Source organism: Ursus arctos, unplaced genomic scaffold (assembly GCF_023065955.2).
Source record: "Ursus arctos isolate Adak ecotype North America unplaced genomic scaffold, UrsArc2.0 scaffold_10, whole genome shotgun sequence".
NCBI classification, from domain to species: Eukaryota; Metazoa; Chordata; class Mammalia; order Carnivora; family Ursidae; genus Ursus; species Ursus arctos.
In genome coordinates, this window is record NW_026622764.1 from 6907471 (window position 1) to 6926953 (window position 19483).

Sequence of the window (19483 nt, forward strand, 5' to 3'; positions counted from 1 at the left end):
TGAGCATTTTGACTGAGAGGGAAGAAGGATGACTTGGGGACGTGGCACTTTGTAGGGAGAATAGCAGGTCTGGGTTCGGTGAAGCTCAATGGACAAGCCAAGTCTGTGACGAAGGTGGTGGCATTTAGGTGAGAGGTACAGAAGAGGTAAGTTGGAAAGGACTCTGGGATCATAGAGAAAACTAACAGGGCACGCTGTCCCCTTTATAATTTTGAGAGAGGAAGAATAGAAAAGTAAAAGAAAAATATGAAAGTCGATAAAATTTGGCAAGTTTTCTTATAGATCACCAGCCATTTAATTTTAAACCTAATTTCATTTTAGTTTCTTAGTTATCGTTCTCCACAAATTATGCATTGTGCCATATGACTCCATCCTCTCCTAGGAAAATGTGAGCTCTCTTGATTTTAAGTGCATGTCCCAGGACCCATGTGCAGTTAGTCTATGCTTATAGCCGACATTTGATTGCAAGGCTATTATCTGGCTTTTCAGTGTTTTGAAAATCACCACAAATCTATGATTTTGCCAGGAAACACTTGGCTTCTTACTTCTGTTTGTATCTACTGTACATACAATTTGATTTTAGGCCAGAGAGTCTAACCATACACAACAGTCAAGGCAACCACTAAACAGGGTGAGTGAACAAATCTCTCTCACACAGATATGGGTCAAACTAACATAGATAAATAGGGGATATTGCCTCATTAAATCCAAGGAGTGTTGAACAACCAAAATCAATGAAGAAAGGCATTCAGTTGTATGTCAGACAAAATAAAAAATAAAGATCAGAAAGCTGCCAGATTTTTCTGGGCACCTCTAACTTCTCTCTCATAGTAGACTGGCTTCCTGTACTTCAGTGGGGGGGGGGGGGGGGGAGGAACTTGACAATGATGATTCCCAAGACTCACAATGTAAGGCTTTGCCACATAGAGAAATGAATGCTCTTTCTTAAATCCACCTGAACACATCCAAGAGAAGAGCCTTCCCTGGCCTAGCTTGTGTCAGGTGCACGCTATTAGAGAAATCCACTGTGGCCAGAGGGCTGGGGTCAAGTCAGGACAACCAGCCCCTTTAAATGGCACAAGAGCTGTGTCTGGTCTGTGGTGGTGAATCCCAGAAGAAGTTCACCACATGGATTCTGAGTGTTCACAGCTCAAGAGATCACAGGAAGAAAGCATATTATGGTGCTGCTGTGGCCATATTTGGGGTTATAAAGAATCACATCTCTCTCTCTTTCTTCGTCTTCTTTCTCTCTCTTTTTTGTTGTTTTTAAATGGATGAAAAATGCCGTATGGGGTTTCGTGGTGAGCGATAAATAGATGATAGATAGACAGCGATAGATTATTCTTTATCTTAATTTTATGACCTACAACACAGGGCCTTATAACCCCTGTTTCCTTCAGAAAGTCTTTTCAAGCTCTGTATTCAGAAGCATTATATTAGACTACTGCATAATGATAACAATCTTTAGAGCAATATTGAAGTCATTTGAGACTCTAAACATTATGCAATCCAGACAGGAGGAGGGTTCTAAATTCTCGTCATCTGGAGACACAGATGTTTGACTTCTTTGTTTGCTTTTTTGTGCACTTCGAGTGTGAGACGCTTAATCTTATTGACTAGATATTTTTTTTGAACACTTTCAGTTCAACAGCACTAAGAACTGTTTGCAAAATTGGTCTGGTTGAAACACTTAAACTGACGACGATGAATGCTGCTGAATAAAATTACTCCAGGTGGTATAAGCCATTTGTTAGTAGTTTATGCTTAATAGTTTTATTACTTATCTAAATTATACAGAAGCATGCAATTAAGTCTTTTGTGGTGGTTGGTGTTTTGCTGTTATTATTATTGTTACTCTGTTTTCTATTATTACCAGCTACCCATTTTATTGAAAACGCTCTTGCCACAAGAGACTTAAATTTTCTTTGTGGGGATATTGCGTTTAATTAGCAATATCAACTATAGAAGAAATGTGGGATTTGGAGTCATTTACACCTGTGCTCAAACACCAGCCCTACTGCTCTCTGCTTCTACCATCAGGAACAAGTTATTAAAAATCTATGAGCATCAGTTTTCTTTTTGGTAAAATTGGTTTATAAGAAACACCTTGCTGGGATGTTACAGAAGCCAAATGATTCTCTGGGTGGTTTTAGGACAAGGAGGACCACAGTCAGACTGATGATTTAGGAAGATCTCTTTGGCAACAGGGAGGATATAGGATTGGAGAGACCTGCTTGCAGGAACTGTATGAGAATGTCTAAGTGTCTGAACCAAGGCAACATATGTGGGTTAAAATACAATTGTCAGAGATCAAATATCCATGGTAGTGTCAATGGGGTAGTTCTTAGCCTTGGGTGGGAAAAAGGCGGGATTCAGAGGTGAGTACTTTCCAGGTGCCCCAGACAACTGCCTGGCCCAGTCAAAGCTGTGAACCAGGGACCTATAGATAGGTCCAACTGACGAAAGTTGGATGAGAGGGAGCAATGGTTCTTAACCCTCACTTCAATTAATTACCTGATCAACTTTAAGAAACATGAAAACCCTAGCCTCACCCAGAAACAGTAAGTCAGTCTCTGCTGGGGAGTGTGGTTATAGTATTATTTAAGAGCTCTCTAAGTGACTCTAAAGAGCAGCCACATTGAGAATCCCTGAGAAAGATGGGCCTCTAGGCCAACACTAAGAGGCTTAGACACCCAGGTAAGTGGAGAGACAATTTACTGAGAAAGGGAACAGAGGAGAATGCATAGGTTTGGCGTGAAGAGCAGAGAGTGGCTTGTTGGCTTGTGAAGATGTTGAATTTAAAATACCAAAGGGACCACCTAGTAATGATGCCCAAGAGGAAGTCAGGTCTATTGCCCCGAATCTCAGCAAGGAGGCATTGATTAAGAATAAAGAAAGGGGGGTAATCAGAAGGGGGAATGAAGCATGAGAGACTATGGACTCTGGGAAACAAACTGAGGGCTTCAGAGGGGAGGGGGGTCGGGGAATGGGATAGACTGGTGATGGGTGGTAAGGAGGGCACGTATTGCATGGTGCACTGGGTGTTATACGCAACTAATGAATCATCGAACTTTACCTCAGAAACCAGGGATGTACTGTACGGTGACTAACAATATAATAAAAAAAAAACATTAAAATTAAAAAAAAAAGATTTAAGTGACAGTTGAAGCCATGGAAAAGGTGGAGTCTCTCAAGAAAAATGTGTAGAGTGATGATAAGAGGAAAATAAAGGCACAAGTCTGGGTAACACCAGACTGGGGGAGTGGAGGGAGAAATCACTCCATCCTTCACGTGCATGGAGAAAGACCATGAAACACACTGCTTTATGCTCAGGAAGGAGTCTCTGTCAAGTATGCAGTGATCTGATCCAGCCATTTGGATACAGAACTACATACAAGAGAGAATTAGTAATGCAAAGAAAAAAGGGGCCCCAAACCAAAAGCAGATGAACTTATTTGAACAGTCCTGCAAAGACTATCCTCCCCTCTAAGTGAGGATTGCTTTATCATAAAACAGAAAATTAAACTTAGGAGCCACCCCATCATTGTTCTTAGCTCAACCAAAGCTATAGGCCTTTGTATTGTTCTAGAATTTATAATTTTAAATTCCACAAATTAATTAACTTGCTTTGAATAGTTGAAGAAGAATAATTAAAACCTAATGTATTTTCTATTGGGAAGCATATAATCATAGAGTAAAGAGGATTGCTTTTGTGTTTTCCTTACCTGCACCAAGGGAAATAAAACAAAGCTGCATTTCACAGCCAAAATGCATTTTGGCAGAGCCTTTCGAAATTGTAAAGTACAGAAGTTATTCTAGTCTCTGGAATTTAAATATGGAGTTTCACTAATTAGGAAACAATGACCGAGGTCACACAAAAATTCTCAATATTTGAAGATGAAATCACTCTGAGTGGTAATATTTGACCTTTGTCAATTAAACACGCTTACGGAGAACTCGGGTATTGTGAAATTTATAATTAGTATATTTTAATTATGTTTTACTCTTTTTAAAAAGCCTTTCGTTCTGTGTTAACGGCATTGTATTTTTGATTCAAATCTGGTAGAACCAACACTTTCATCCTCGCCTTATTTCTGAGACATTCCCTAGAGCAAATGGAAGGAGCCATGAGGAAAAGAACTGGCTTCAGAAGAAATGAAGTCTGAATTCCAACCCTGACTTTGGACCTAAGCATAAGCTTGGGCCAGTTGTGTAACCCATCACCTGGTGGATGGAGATGATAATAATGATGCTGTCAAGAAAACAGAATGAAAGAATTATGAAAAACAGTCCCCACAGAGTTTCTCATAGAGAAAGGAACAAGAAATGTCAGCTTTCATTGTTATTATCATCATGAATATTGTTTGTTCCCTTAAAACCTTGAGTCCTTCATTTTTAATGATAATATATGTTAAGAGGGATACATGGGACATAAACTAGCCATTGCCCGCCTTTTCCAAAAAGATAATTCTTTTGTTGTTGAATTTAAAGAAAACATTCATTCACCTTTCATGAACTTCTAAATAAATTTCAACACCATGCACAAAGTCAACCCCAACCTCTTGCTCTAGTTCCCTGTTCTACCCTTCTGGGGCATGTTAAATTCTAGCTGAATTCAATGCATCTGAAAAAGTCTGCTTTATTTATCTCTGTTTTCTGATTGGCCAGTATGCTAGGCTGAATAACTGTCCTCCAACTATGTCAGCATCTGGTTCCCCAGAAACTCTGAATTTGATAGGTTACATGGTAAAAAGGACCTTGGAGATACCATCAATGATTTTAAAGTACCAACATCATCCTGGATCATCCATGCGGTCCCAGCGTAATCAAGGCAATCACAAGGTCCTTTTAAATGAGTGGTTTAGGGCGACTGACACAGAAAAGGAGAAGGCCATGGGCCTATGGAAGTGGGGTTGGCGTGACGTGGCTGCAAACCAGAGAATGCTGGCAGCCACCAGGAACTGCAATAGACAAGGAATGGATTGTCCCCTAGAGCCTCCAGGTGGGACCAACCCTGTTAACACCTAGATTCTAGCCCTTTAAGATTCATTTCAGACTTCTCTTTTCCTGTTATGTAAGATAATAAAGTTGTGTTGTTTTAGGTTACCAAGTTTGAGGTAATGAGTTAAAGCAGCCTTAGGGGATGAATATAGCCACCTCTCGTATCCTCTCTAGAACATATTATCCAGGCCCCTGCTCCAATGACATTTCCACAGAATTTCCACAGGAAAAAAAGGCAATTTACATGAAAGACTCAGGTTATCAAAATGGCTTTGGATTTTCAACAGCATCTCTGAATGCTAGAAGAAAAAGAAGCCAAGTACAAAAATTCTGAAGGAAAATAACTCCCAGCCAAAAAATTATAGATCCAGCCAATCAATCAAATACGTTGGTAGAATAAAGATATGTCCAGACCTAAAAAACTCAAAATATTTACCTTATAATCTCTCTTTCTCATAAATCTACTGAACAAATGCTTCATTCTGATAAGGGAGCATTTCAAAAAAGACAGCAAAATCAGGGCCATGTGGCACAATCCCACGAATGGGAGAAATGGGGTGGCAGGATGGGAGCTGTATGTCAGTGAGGAGGACAGTCTCCTCAGATCTGAGTATGTCACACTGCCACTGGAGACATTCCTTCTAGTAGATAAAGAGATCTCTTACTTAATGTGAATGATTGTCTTGAGAGGAGAATTGGCCTGAATTACTAATAAACACAAAGAAAACTATCTGAAAGAACAAAAAGTTCTCCATTGAAAACAGACAAAAAATAGCAGGAGGGTTAAGTAATCCTGAGTTACTCTGTAGATTAACTGTGAAAACCAGACATAATGGTGTGAACAGTGATCAAGTAATTAGTAGTTTCATATGTAAGGGTGCTGTAGTCCTGGAAGAAAGCAAGCTGAGTCATCATGTTAGGAAACAACTGAGCTTGAACTTGAGGAATGATAAAGAGGATTGTTAAGTGTGTTATGTAGAAATTTGGAAGTGAAGACCAAAGACTTGACCAAAGTCATTGGAAGCGACCTGAGAAGGGAAGCTATTTGTTGTCTATTAAGATACTTTGTAAACAAATTAAAGTTTAAACTCTTATGTTTACATAATTTTGATAAAAACATAAAAAGGAATGTAAAATAGAATTTCTAGTAAGAAAAAAGAAACAAATTATATAGGACTAAATCCAACAACAAATAAATAGAACATTTATGGAGAAAAACAAAAAAATCTATTGTAGGAAAAAAATAAATGATAATAATTAAGAAGAACCTGCTTTTATGCATAAAACAAGTCATTATCATAAAAATGTCAAATTTCCCCAAGTTTATCTGTTATTGTTGCAATTCCAATCAATTCAACTGGGATGCGATTATAACAAAGTAACTTTAAATTTACTGTAAAAGTATAAATATGCATGAACAGATAAAGTAATTTTGAAATAGAATGCAAATCATTAAAAAATAAGACACATAGGGGCGCCTGAGCGGCTCAGTTGGTTAAGTGACCAACTCTTGATTTTGGCTCAGGTCATGATCTCAGGCTGGTGGGATCTGGCCCAGGAATGGACTATGCACTTAGCTGGGAGTAGGCTGGAGATTTCTGCCTCTCCCTCTCTTCCTTCCGCCTACCCCCGCTCTCTCCCTCATTCTTTCTTTATCTCAAATAAATATATAAATCCTAAAATAAATAAATAAATTCTAAATAAAACAGACCTACAAAAAAGCACATTGGAGGGAAAGCAGGACAAACGAGTGAGGTTTTTATCCAGGTAATTATATTTTTCCAGGGTTAATCTCCTGTTCTTGATTATCATGCTGTGAGATGTTAATTTGACGAGAAGTCAAGAGACACATATACGTAAGCAGTTTTTACCATTTTTGCAACTCCTTTTTAATTCTAAAATTAGCTCAAAATGAAACATTAAGTAGTTAAGATACCGAAGGATTGGTGAAAGTGCAGAGTTGAATCCAAAAGAATGGAAAGTCCTGGAACTCTCATCCGCATAGTGTGATGCGGTTTATGGCAAAAGTGGTTTCAGGAATCAGTGGGCACATGAAGAGCTTATTGAGAAAATGATGTGGGAAAATTGGCTCACCTGTTTGTGAAAAAAATGTGGATCCTATCTCACACCATAGAGAAAACCATTTCAAAAGAATTAATGTCTAAACTAAGATCCTAGTAGAAGAAAATATCAAATAGTTTTGGAAACTATGTTTGGACAAATATTTCCTAATTTTTAAAATATGAACTATGAAAGGTATAGATGAATATATCAAACTAAAGATGTCATGTAGAAAAAGTAGTGGCTAAGGTTATGTAAAGAGACAGTTAACTGCACGAATAATATGGAAAATGCAAATTAAACTGACATACCAAGTTAAGCCTATAATGTTGACAAAAGTTAGAAAGAGGGAACATAACAAGTGTTATCAGAATATGAAGCAATGACAACCCTCTGTACAACTGCTGGGAGTACTTAGGGCACCGTTTGGAGAGCACATTTGCAGTACTTACTGAGTCAGGTATGGGCCCCACCCAGCAGTGCTCCTTCTCAGTAAATACAGGTTTCTCCCACTCTCAAAGTTTGCTCCTTTCCACTTAGCTTTTACAAAAGATCTACATTAGTACCTATTTTCAATAACTAAAAGAAATCCAAAGAGGACTTTCACTTTTTCAAAATGGCGATCGCTTCTTCACTTTAGGCCTTTGGGTGTGGGGAAAGGTTTCATAGGAACCCTCTACTTTTGGATCATGGGGGAAAGCTGTACCTGGAGGAGTATCTTCCAGAGGTCCACAGGACTTAAAAGGGACAGCACTGATTGCCACATATTGCTGGCAAAGAAGAACATGACAATCTAGATGGCGTAAGAGCAACGTATTAATAAAGGCGGTATAAGCACAAAACGGAATACATGTAGTAACAAAAGTAATATAATTGTATCAACATAAATCCAAATAGATCTCAAACACATAAAACTGACACAAGAGGGGCACCTGGGTAGCTCAGTTGTTTATGTGTCTGCCTTTGGCTCAGGTCATGATCTCAGGGTCCTGTGATGGAGTCCCACGTTGGGCTCCCTGCTCAGCAGGGACCCTGCTTCACCCTCTCCCTCTGCCTCCTGCTCCCCCCTTGTGCTCTCTTGCTTGCTCTCTCTGTCAAATAAATAAAATCTTAAAAAAAAAGCAACAACAACACGAGATATAGCAAAATATTTTAAGTACATTTAAAACTCAAATATATAGAATATAAACCTATTAACAAATAAATCATATAACTCAACAAATATATAGATGTGTTAGAGGGAAATTAATTATATACAGTAAAATGTATGCTACAGAGAGGCCAAGAATATGATTGAGGATGAGAGATGAAAAATAATCAGTAAAATAAAATTAAAAAAAAAAAGGTTCTCACCTAGAACTGATAATAGCATGTCACAAATTGAAAATGTCAATTTCTTGTGCTCATAGCTAAAAGTATAATAATAAAGTAGTAATAAAAAGCTCAAAGTTATTATGGAGTAGCTAAAAAAATACAGTACTCCACTATTTATGGATATGAATTCAGTATAAAAATAGTGATTTCCATAAAATTATCAGCTAATGAGATACACTTTCTTAGGCAGATGCAGAGAATAGAGGGATATAAAGCTTAAATCACTAAATATGTTACAGCTTACATACATGACTACAGTATAGATATGCCTCTATTAACAACATTGGCTTGACATGTATATGGAACATAACAAAGTAAATTTCTAGAGAACAGCAAGTAGTTGCTTTTTAGTATGTTCTGACAGAATTTTAAAAGACACTTCAGAAACGTAAGATCTAGGTATCATGAAGTATCATCAAGGAGAAGAACTGACAATCAAACCAAAAATTAAAAAAAAAAAACATGTGGGAAGAGTTGCATACTTTCATGGAGAGAACCCACAGATTTATGTGAGCTGAACTGTGGAGTTGGGAGGATTAGGTAATGTGTGTGGAAAGAAGGAAAGCTGGGGCACAGAAGGTAGCCAAACCCTGTAGTTACCCAGAGATTTTTTCACATATTCTCATCAAAGCAGTAGAAATTTAACACAAAAACTCCTCTAAGTATTTTAAAAGCTAAGTTTCAAGTTAAGCTCCTTTACACAATCTCTTGAAAGAGGTAAGATTGTCCTTTCCAAATATAATGACCAATTGTCTTTCACTCTTGAGGTTTCTTGTTCTAGATAATATATATTTTTTAAAGATTTTACTTATTTATTTGTCAGAGAGAGAGAGCACAAGCAAGGGGAGCTGCAGGCAGAGAGAGAAGCAGGCTTCCTGCTGAGCAAGGAGCCCGATGTGGGACTCGATTCCAGGACTCTGGGATCATGAGCTGGGCTGAAGGCAGATACTTAACCGACCGAGCCACCCAGGCGCCCCTGTTCCAGATAATATTATCTCCTTTTGAGGTATTCCAAGGTTCCTTTTGATTGCATTCATCTGCTGTTTCCAAAGCAGATGAATATTTATGTTTCCTTTTATTCCAACTGTATAGCCAACTATTTTCATCACAAAACTTATTTCAGTATTTTTCTTATTTTTCCATAAGATTTAAATTTCACTGGGATTTGCCAATATCATCCATCAAGAAAATATCAATTGTTATAATTTAAGACACATGCTTTTTAAAATGGTTTTAATCTAATGGATATAGAGTTTTCTATATATTTAATCTAGAAAGTCAATCCGTTACTGGATGTCTATAAAAAGTAAATGGATTTGGAGAGTTGACTCAAGGACTATTGTTTTTTCTTGGACAATAACTTACACATTATTATACATTGTATGTTAGCATAGCCAAATAGAAGTAATTAGGTATTAAAATGCAGCATTCTATTGAAAAAGAAGTGTTAACAATTTCTACTGATCCTGTTACTGGCCGAAGTGGAACTAATTACCAGTGTTATTCCTTTTCTTATAATTCTAAGTGTTTAATATATTTCCCTTGATCTGAATATAAATGCAAATATACTCTATCGTCACATTGTTAAATGGTCTGTCTGTTGTTCAAATGTCTATTTGGCATGTCAGTGAAGTTATATTGCTGTAAATTTATGCTATATTTATCTCATCTCGATTTTACGATCTTGCTTTTGAGCTCTATTGGCAGCATTTGGTGATTATTCTGCTTATTTTACTAGTTAAAATTTGGAGAAATGATTTTTATTGTGTTCCATGACTGTGAAAAAAAAACCTGTCTTCCATGTCTTTACTGAGTCTATTAGTTCTCATGTTTTCCTTGATGTTAATTTAATTTGATTTGAATTTTAAAATATTCTTGTCTATTGTCTTATTTCATTTTCTTTTAAATGAAAGTGGATTTTTCCTAAGTAATGAAAATGATAATTTGTTTAAAGATTTATTGTCATGTTATTAAGAAATAGAAGTGTTAGAAAACTGATTACCAAAAACAATTCTGTATCAAGATATATACAGTTCATCTTAAGAATTATAGTGTTTTAAGATAAATAAAATTTAGTTGGAACATAATTGGTGAGAGCTCTGTCATTTTTGAAACCCAAATAATGCAATCTAACTGTAAATTTGAGGAGTTTCCAAAGTTGTATTTGATGAGATTGATATGTGTGTGTATACATATATGTATATATGTTTACACACTTATGTGTGTATCTGTATGTATGTGTATGTGTGTGTTTGTGTGTGTGTATCGGGTTGGTGATCATTGTTAGAAAAGTTCAGTAGTTTGTGAGTGAAAGGAGGTTACAAGGAATGGTAACACCCATAAGGGGGTTGACATGGTAAGTAGGGATAATTTTGACATATGGTTCCTTGAAAGGAAATGGCAGTACTAATTACCTATGCTTAATTCTTTATCAACAGTCTCTTTGAACCCCTTTAGAGATCCTCAATGACCCCATGGCTAGAGTTCCTGACCCTCAGTATGAGAAACATTGAATGCAAACAAGCAAAAATGGCTCAGAGCTATGTTATTTCTGAACTACAAAATGGCTTACAAAGTTAAAAATAGAAATCTGAATACATGTGTCAACACTTACATGAATGAAAACACTGAACCTCCTCTTTTAGAGCCAGCATCCCTTCTCAAAGTAGATAAAGTATTATAATCAGGGCAAGGTCAAGTAATTGCCAGTGGGGTCCTGGACAAGACATTTCTTCCTACAAGCCATTTAATTTAAAAGAAAAATGCACCTCTTACAACTGCCTTTTAATGCCTAAATAGTGAAATACATGAAATGAAATGTTTGTAATTTTATTCAAATATAAATCTAAACTTCCAATTTTTAAAAACCTTAATTTTAAATTGAATTTAAATGCATATCCCAAGAGAACAAAACGCTGTCCATTTTTTTTTCTGAATTTGAGCAAAAAAAAAAAAAAAAAGAAAGAAAAAAAAGAAAAAGACAAGTGATAACAACGAGGGTTTATAGACAAGATACCAGGTTCTTCAGCTGAAATCTTTGACCAACAAAAAAATAATTTTTCTAGTAATCTCAAAGAACTACCCACCAGAAAAATGGATTTTTTTTAACCCAAAGTTGTGGGTTAAAAATATAGGTGCCAAAATAGATTTGGGAAAGATGGAGGTGATTTTAAGTGGTAGATGAATTCACTCTAAGCAGATAATAATTCTGGATGTTCTAAATAAATAGATATATTTCTTCAGATAAAATCTGAAACATAAAATGAGGTAGATCTATTATGAATTTTTTCTGAGATAATTACCTTTGTAATAGGGATTACCTTTTTCTTATTTTATGTTTTTACATGATTTATCTAATTATAATACAACTAAATTGCATCAAAGAACCCTGCTGATTAAAACATGTCTGGAGAGCCCTCTGGTGTGCTAGTTCATAAAATGAGCTAGAAAGCTTGGATTACTTATTTCAATAATTCATTCATTGAGTCACTGAATAACAATTTATTGTATGCTTGCATGAGGCCATGTGAGGTGGCATCTAAAGAGGGTTATAATTTTAGTAAGGATAATTGCACAGAGATGTTAAAATTAATACTTCCTATACCTACAATCTTTACCTTCTTCCTGCTTCTGAATCCATAATAAAATATAAGCTTACTCAGCCTTTTTTCATAACTACAATGATCACTTATAATAACAATAAAAATAATTTATTAAATAATCACATTGGGACTTAAGCATAGAATATATTTTGTTCATTAAAGTAATCACCTTAGAAGACTATATGCTTATTCTTTCACTGATACTATTTCTATAATATTAAGGAGTGGAATATAGAGGGCACCCTGAATATCCTAAATAAAGCTATTATCTAAAAGGATTAATCCGATCTTCAGATCATCTGTGTCATGAGCAATGTCTTTTCAGTTTGCTTAAAATAACAAAATAATATTTCGCCTCTATGTTACCTTCAAGTTTTTCCTTTTCAGGAAGACTTTCTTTCTTTTTCAGAGTCCAAAAAAATTTTTTGTCCAAACATTTTATATTAACATTCTAAATGAACTACACCTTTCTATCATTCATTTGTATATTTGTATTAGTAATTAGTTCATTCATCATTTTTAAGTGTTAAGAAAGAATCCATACTCCTAAGAAAACAAAGAATTGTCGAGTAAGAAACTCTATCATTAGAACATATAATTATCATATGAGAAGATAAATAAGAGCTATAAATAGAGTTGCTTGGCATTGTGCTGGGAGAAATTATTAACCATGGATGTCTAGAGTCGGGAAGGGCCTTATAGAGAAAATGAGGTTTCAACTGGGTGTTGACTAATAGTAATTTACAGGCTAAGTTTATGTTGACCTTTCAATCTTAGAGAACTGACAAAATCAGACAAGTCCCAGCTAGATCCTGAGCATGGAGATGTGTGTAAAGTTTCACCTTCTTTATTTTTGTATTCTCAGAGCCAATGTAATTCTTGAAATGAGGTAGAGGAAGTACGAAGTCACAGTGCAAAATGAACTGCAATACAACTGAATTATTTCAGTAGCATGACCATGTAATTTGTTCTTCAACTCAGGAGAATTTTTAAGGTGAAAAATGGAGTCCTACCTGTTTATGCCGGCATACAGGCAGATACAGGAACTCTGCGTGCAACCACCCTATAACTGTGCACTAGACCTACACTGGTGAGGAATAGAAGGATGCCTTTAAGCAAAGCTTTAGGGAAGACCATGCAGCAAAGTAGTTTTACTAATCCTATGTCACTCTACTCACTCAGTTATAGAGAAAATTCCATTCAGATCTATTCCACCTGAAGTAGTATTTTGCTTTTTTTGAGCAGTCAACAACTTTAACCTAAATATCACAAATTAGATATAAACAAACCAACCAACAAAAGTGAGGATATATGCACATCCATCTTTTGGAACCAAGTAAATATGCTAATTTGAATGGGCACGCAAGCATAGTGAATTACATTCTAATCTATAGCATGAGGGGTTTTTCCAGCTTTTTAGCTCGCTAGATTCTGGCATTACTACTGTTTTATATCCAGGAATCACCCCAAAATAGTTCTCTAACATCAGCCATAGGAACACAATACCCAATATGTGGAGCCTTGGTACATGGGTTCCCCGTTCAATGCCCAACACTTCAATCTGGATGTGACAGAGTTGGGCCCTTTCATTATCTTGCTCCACTCTTCCTGAGTAATTATTCACTTCCATTCTTAACTACCACCTGCGTATATGGATGACTCTGAGCTTTCTCGTTAACCTATGCATCTCTGAGAAATAAATGCACTTTCTCAGTGACCATCATAAACTAGCTACTGAATGGGAATTGATTATTATTCTCATGCCTCAAAATATGTTTCTCCTCTTCTCTTTCTCATCTGGGTTAACACCATCAAAAATAATTTTCAAATGATCTTTAAGACTTTTAACACCAATCTTCTAATTGCTTTGCAAACTCTAGTTTTTCTACCTTTTACTCATTTTTTAAATACTCCACTATTTCCATACAGGCTGTAGAATTCAGTTGAAGTTAATTAACATAGCATATGATGTCTTTCATAGGTGACCCTGTATTTATCTAATTTATTTTCTTCAGGTTCACTACAAACAACTCTATGAGTATAATGGTATCACATTGTCAATCTATTACTCATTTATATGAGCCCAACTGAGTTAGAGTATCTTTTTATTTGGTTGGTGAAACATTTCGATTTTCTCTTCTGTGAACTACCTTTACATAACCTCTTTCAACTTTATTATTTGGTGGCTTACTTTCTCCTTTTAAAACATTTGTTCATCATGAAATTTTACCTCTGGCTGAATTCTATACTAAATTTATTTTTCCAAATCTATTGGCTGTCTATCGATTTCCTTTGAGGGTGTTTTCTTATGCAAAGCTTTATTTTTATATAGGCTCCCATGCCATTCTCCTATAGCATCTTGATATAAGCCTCGATTAAGAAACTTTCTCCTTGTCTTATTAATGTCTCCATGATTTCTTTACATGGTAACTATGGTTTTATTTTTTAGCCCTTAACTATTCGATTTATTGAATCACTCTCCTTCTTTGATTAGATATGTCTCCAATTTTTTTTATTTTTCTTAAATAATAGCAATTATTAAGTTGTGCTATCTCCATGCATTAAATCATCCATCGTTTTCCTTATTAAAATAAAACATCAGGGCAACTGGGTGGCTCAGTCAGTAAAGTGACCCACTCAGGTCATGATCTCAGCATCCTGCAATGGGCTCCACACTCAGAGGGGAGTCTGCTTGAGATTCTCTCTCTCCCTCTGCCCGTCCCCCCATTTCTGTGCATTTGCCCTCTCTCTCTCTCTCTCAAATAAATAAATAAGTCTTAATTTTAAAAAATAAACTGAAACATCAACATCCTCATATGCTAATTCTCCTATAAGCTGGGATCTACTTTCTGTATTTTCTATTCTATCCCATTGATCTAGGTTTGATTTCCAATAGCTCTATTGTTCCTTTGTAATTCTGGTTCCTGTCACCATTCCTAATACAAATTTTTTTCTCATCCTTTCTGAGGCTGGATTCACTTCCCACAGTTGGGCTAAGGCTCTGTGAAGGTCCTTTCCTCTAGAGAGAAGTTATTCATTATGGAGAAAGCTTTTAGCACATTTCACAAGGATTAATCTTCCCCTCCCCTTCTCAGACCTAAGATGAGATCTTTTTGGATTTTCACCATGGGAACCTAGTAGAGTTCTGGAAGTTGAAGACCAAGAAAGTATGCTCCTGCCAAGACTTCTGCCCTCAGGAAGTTCTCACTCTCATGGTAGTTCACACTGAATCCCTGGCAATTCTTCACAATTACCATTTAATGTTCCAGGTTGAGACTTCAGCGGCTTCTGCTTCAGGTGAGCATATCCTAGCTGTGTCTCTCCTGTTGTGCCATCTCTCCAGATTTCAAGTGGCACTTTGCCCTGTGGCTTCAGTTCTTCCATGAGTTCAAGAAGTCACTGGTTTTCACATTTTCCAGCTTTTGTTGTGCAAAACCAAAGTGATGACTTCTAAATTCTTTGTCTCTTGAAATTGAAGCTGGAAGTCTCATGAATATTCTTGGACAAAATTTACCCAAACTTGTTTTCAGTATATTTTTAGATTAATAAAAAAAATAAGCTCTACATGTACACTAGAGTTGAACAATTAAATAAATGAATGGCAGATGGTCAGAGCCAGGTTTCTCGCTGTTCAGTAGGTATTTACAGACTGGCAAGAGAAGGAGGCTATAAGGATCCATGTGGTAATGGATTAGAATTGGAGACATCAGCATGAACTGTTTAGTTTAATATAGATACAGATTATTACATACAGATACTGAGATATTACATATGCATTACCTAATATGCGTTAATATATACATATAGTTTTCCTTGTTCTGTAAGTTGAGAGATCCAGAAGCTACCAAATCACCATAGTAATGAACCCACCTAGTTCCAAAGATTTTGGATTCTAATATAATTCTCCAATGACAGGACCCAGGATCCTTGGAGAAATAGCTGATTTTAGGACAGGGTTAGAAAATACATAAGATGAGTCCGGAACATCTTGTAGTACCAGAAAGTAGAGAAATACATACAACAAACAAGCAAAAGATCATACATATTGATGAAGTATATCAACACGACACAGGAGCCTAATCAAAGAACACCCTAAGGCCAAAGTTGTAACAATTTGAGCAGCAAAATCCAGTAGCACTGGCTTTAACACAAAGTATAAATAAACATCCATGAGTACATGCTCCTATGAATGAATGATGAGATAAATAAATCAATGAGGGAGAATAGACAAGCCTCCTGTGAGGAAGAGCTCCACAAATTTTATGTAGATACTCCATCCTCGAGGAAGTGTAACATAATTCCACAGTGTTTAAAATTTTATTTTATATTTTTAAGTCATCTCTGCATCCTAAGTGGAGCTCTAAATCAGGACCCCAAGATCAAGTGTCACATGCTTAACTCCACGTAGTTTAAATGTGGACTGTACATAGTGACTTCCTTCCAAAGAATACAGTATGGAAGGTGGGGGGCAGTAGCTACAGTGGAAAGCCCTGATAAACACTGCTTCAGCCAAATGGTTAATTTTAACATCTACAGTGTTAAGTCATTTGAGAGTAAAAATCACTGATAGGATGTGTAAAGAATGAGACTTTACCCCTTGGTCTCCAAGACCACGTAATCTCAATCTCACCATTAAATAAAAATCAGATGCATCCCAATTGAGAGGCAGTCTACAAAATAAAGTTCAGTAGTCCTGAGAACTCTCATGATCATAAAGGAAAAAGAAAGGGGGGAAAAAAAGGCTAAGAAACTATAACCGCCCAGAAAACACTACAATTAAATATACCGTGGTATTCTGTATCAGCTCCTGGAACAGAAAAATAGGACATCAGGTAAAAACTAATCAAATCTGAATAAAGAATGGTCTTTATTTTACTCAATAAAAACATATCTTTTTTGATTTGTTAATTGAAATAAATAAGCCATATTAATATTTTATATTCCTAGAAGAATCAGTGTGGGGTATATGGAAATTGTACTATCTTCACAATTTTTCTGTGAACCTAATTTTTTTCTAAAATACTATTTTAATTGTGTGTGTGTGTATATATATATATATATATATATATATATATATATATATATATATATATATATGAAAGCAGGCATAAATATGTCTATAGTAAATGCTAATGTGTTTGGATTATCTAGGGGTAGCTGCGTGGTGCAGTCGGTTAAGCAACTGGCTCTTGGTTTTGGTTTAGGTCGTGATCTCAGGTTCATGAGATCCAGCCCCACATTCTGCTCCACACCCAGGGTGGAGTCTGCTTAAGACTCTCTGTCCCTCTCCCTCTGCCCCTCCCAGATCCATGCATGTGCTCTCTCTCTTTCTCACTCCTTCCCTCTCTAAAATAAATAAATCTTTAAAAAATACTTATTAACGTGTACCTATTTATCAAAATAGATTTAGTTCACGGTCAACTACAGGGGAAGTAACTTTTCATTCATAACAGATGTTTCCATGGAATTTTCAATTTTCCTAATGCCATCTCCTTCCCATGCTCAACTCTGAATTGAAGAATTATTTCCCACACTAACATGATAACCCAGTAAAAGTGATGGTTTGAGAACTTTTCAGCGACTAAAATGTCACTGCTACTCAACATCTATCAGAAACTTGGCCAAGTGAAACTGTATTTCAATATTACCCCAATGAAAGAAATCCATCTATACTAGAAAATATTCTGAAATGTTGACTTTAATATGCTTTTTTCTTTATCATGATCTCTTGCATAGTTTCTGGAAAACTGTTACCTAAAATATTCTATACCCCTTTCTTGCAAACCTTACATTTATTGATTTTTTATGCACTTTCTGGACTACAGTCTTTTTTTTTCCCCCAAATAGATCACTCAGATGAAATCCAGGGACTCTACACCCAACAGTTGCTGGGTGTGGATCAATTATAACAGCTATCGGGAGCCTTGGTATTAGTTGTCTGTTAGAGAGTTATGTTGTTATGAATTTTCCTTTGGCTTGACTTATTTTTAAGGATAATAGAAGAAACAGCAACCTTGTGCTCATATCTGTCTCCACTATAATGGTGTTTCCTTGAGGATATTGTACCATATTACAGTGTCCTCATCCTTAGCAGTCCTAGGGGAATAATCTCTATATTCTTAATGTCAGGAAGTGGGAGAATGAGGAATGTGAATGCATGGTAAATTCCTTACCTTATTTTAGGAAAAAGTCAAAAGTTATTATATATAACTTAAATTTGATTCTGTTTGGAAATGTGCTTTAAGGTAACATTTTGAGAAATATAAAAACATTTTTAAAACATATAATAAAATAGGGTGATTTCTTTCACTCGAGAAAACAAAAGTAAATATAATACAGGTCAGAGAAAAAGATAGATAAAATTGACAAAATTTAAAAATAAGGTGACTGAGATAAAACCATCTCTATCGCTTATGACAAATGGGTTGTTCTTCTCCATAAGAAGCAAGGGATTTCATATTGGGGCTGTGTTTCTTGTAGGTTAGAAATATTCTAATGTTCTGACTGGTAGTTGCATGGGTCCATTTATTAGAGCTGCAAGCTTATGATTTCGGCTTTTTATCTATTATTTCTTGTAGCTACTTTAATAAAACTTCTGTTTTTAAAATAAGTGAATGCAACATACATCAGACACACTGAATACAAAAGGCATTTAAAAAAAATAATAAAGGCCTGGGCTATGCCAGACCAAAAAAAAAAAGGAGGGAGGGGGATAAGTTTGCCTATATTAATATTAGAAAATAAGAATTCAAGAGAAAAAGCATTAAATGAAATATAGAGGAAAATTTCATAAAGTATACAATGGGCAAAGAATAAATACTAAACACAAATATATGTAGCATTAAATATATATTAAATACAATTTGTATAAGAGGAAATTGAAAAAACATATTTATCGTGGGGATTTTTACATGCTACTCTGTCTTTGATAAATCAAGTAAACAAAAAAGATGTATTTGAGGAACATAACTGATGATATTGAAATAACGTACATATAAGCCATATACTCTAATAGGGAACACTGTTTCCTTACAACTATTGGTGAAACAGTTATCCATTTTGCCATATCCTAGGCAACCTCAAACTCCTCAAAAAAAAAAACCAAATTTTGTAGACTAATCCTTGCCTACAAATTTAAAACATGATATATTGTTTACAAGTTTGTTAAAGGTGCAGTCATGTAGGTACATTCATGCCCTGATGTTATTGACATAAGTACTACAAGTTTTCTAGGAAGATACTTGGTATTTCTTTAAAATTTATTAACACATTATGTAAAATTTGACTTGGTAAACTTGATCCTAAACATGTATTTATCGTAAATCATTAAATAGAGAAACAAATATTTAGAGACAAATTTGACATATTGATTTTATACATTTTTGTGAAAAACTGAAATAATTTTTGATGTTAAATACAAGTTCACTTTAAACTTTTGTTATATC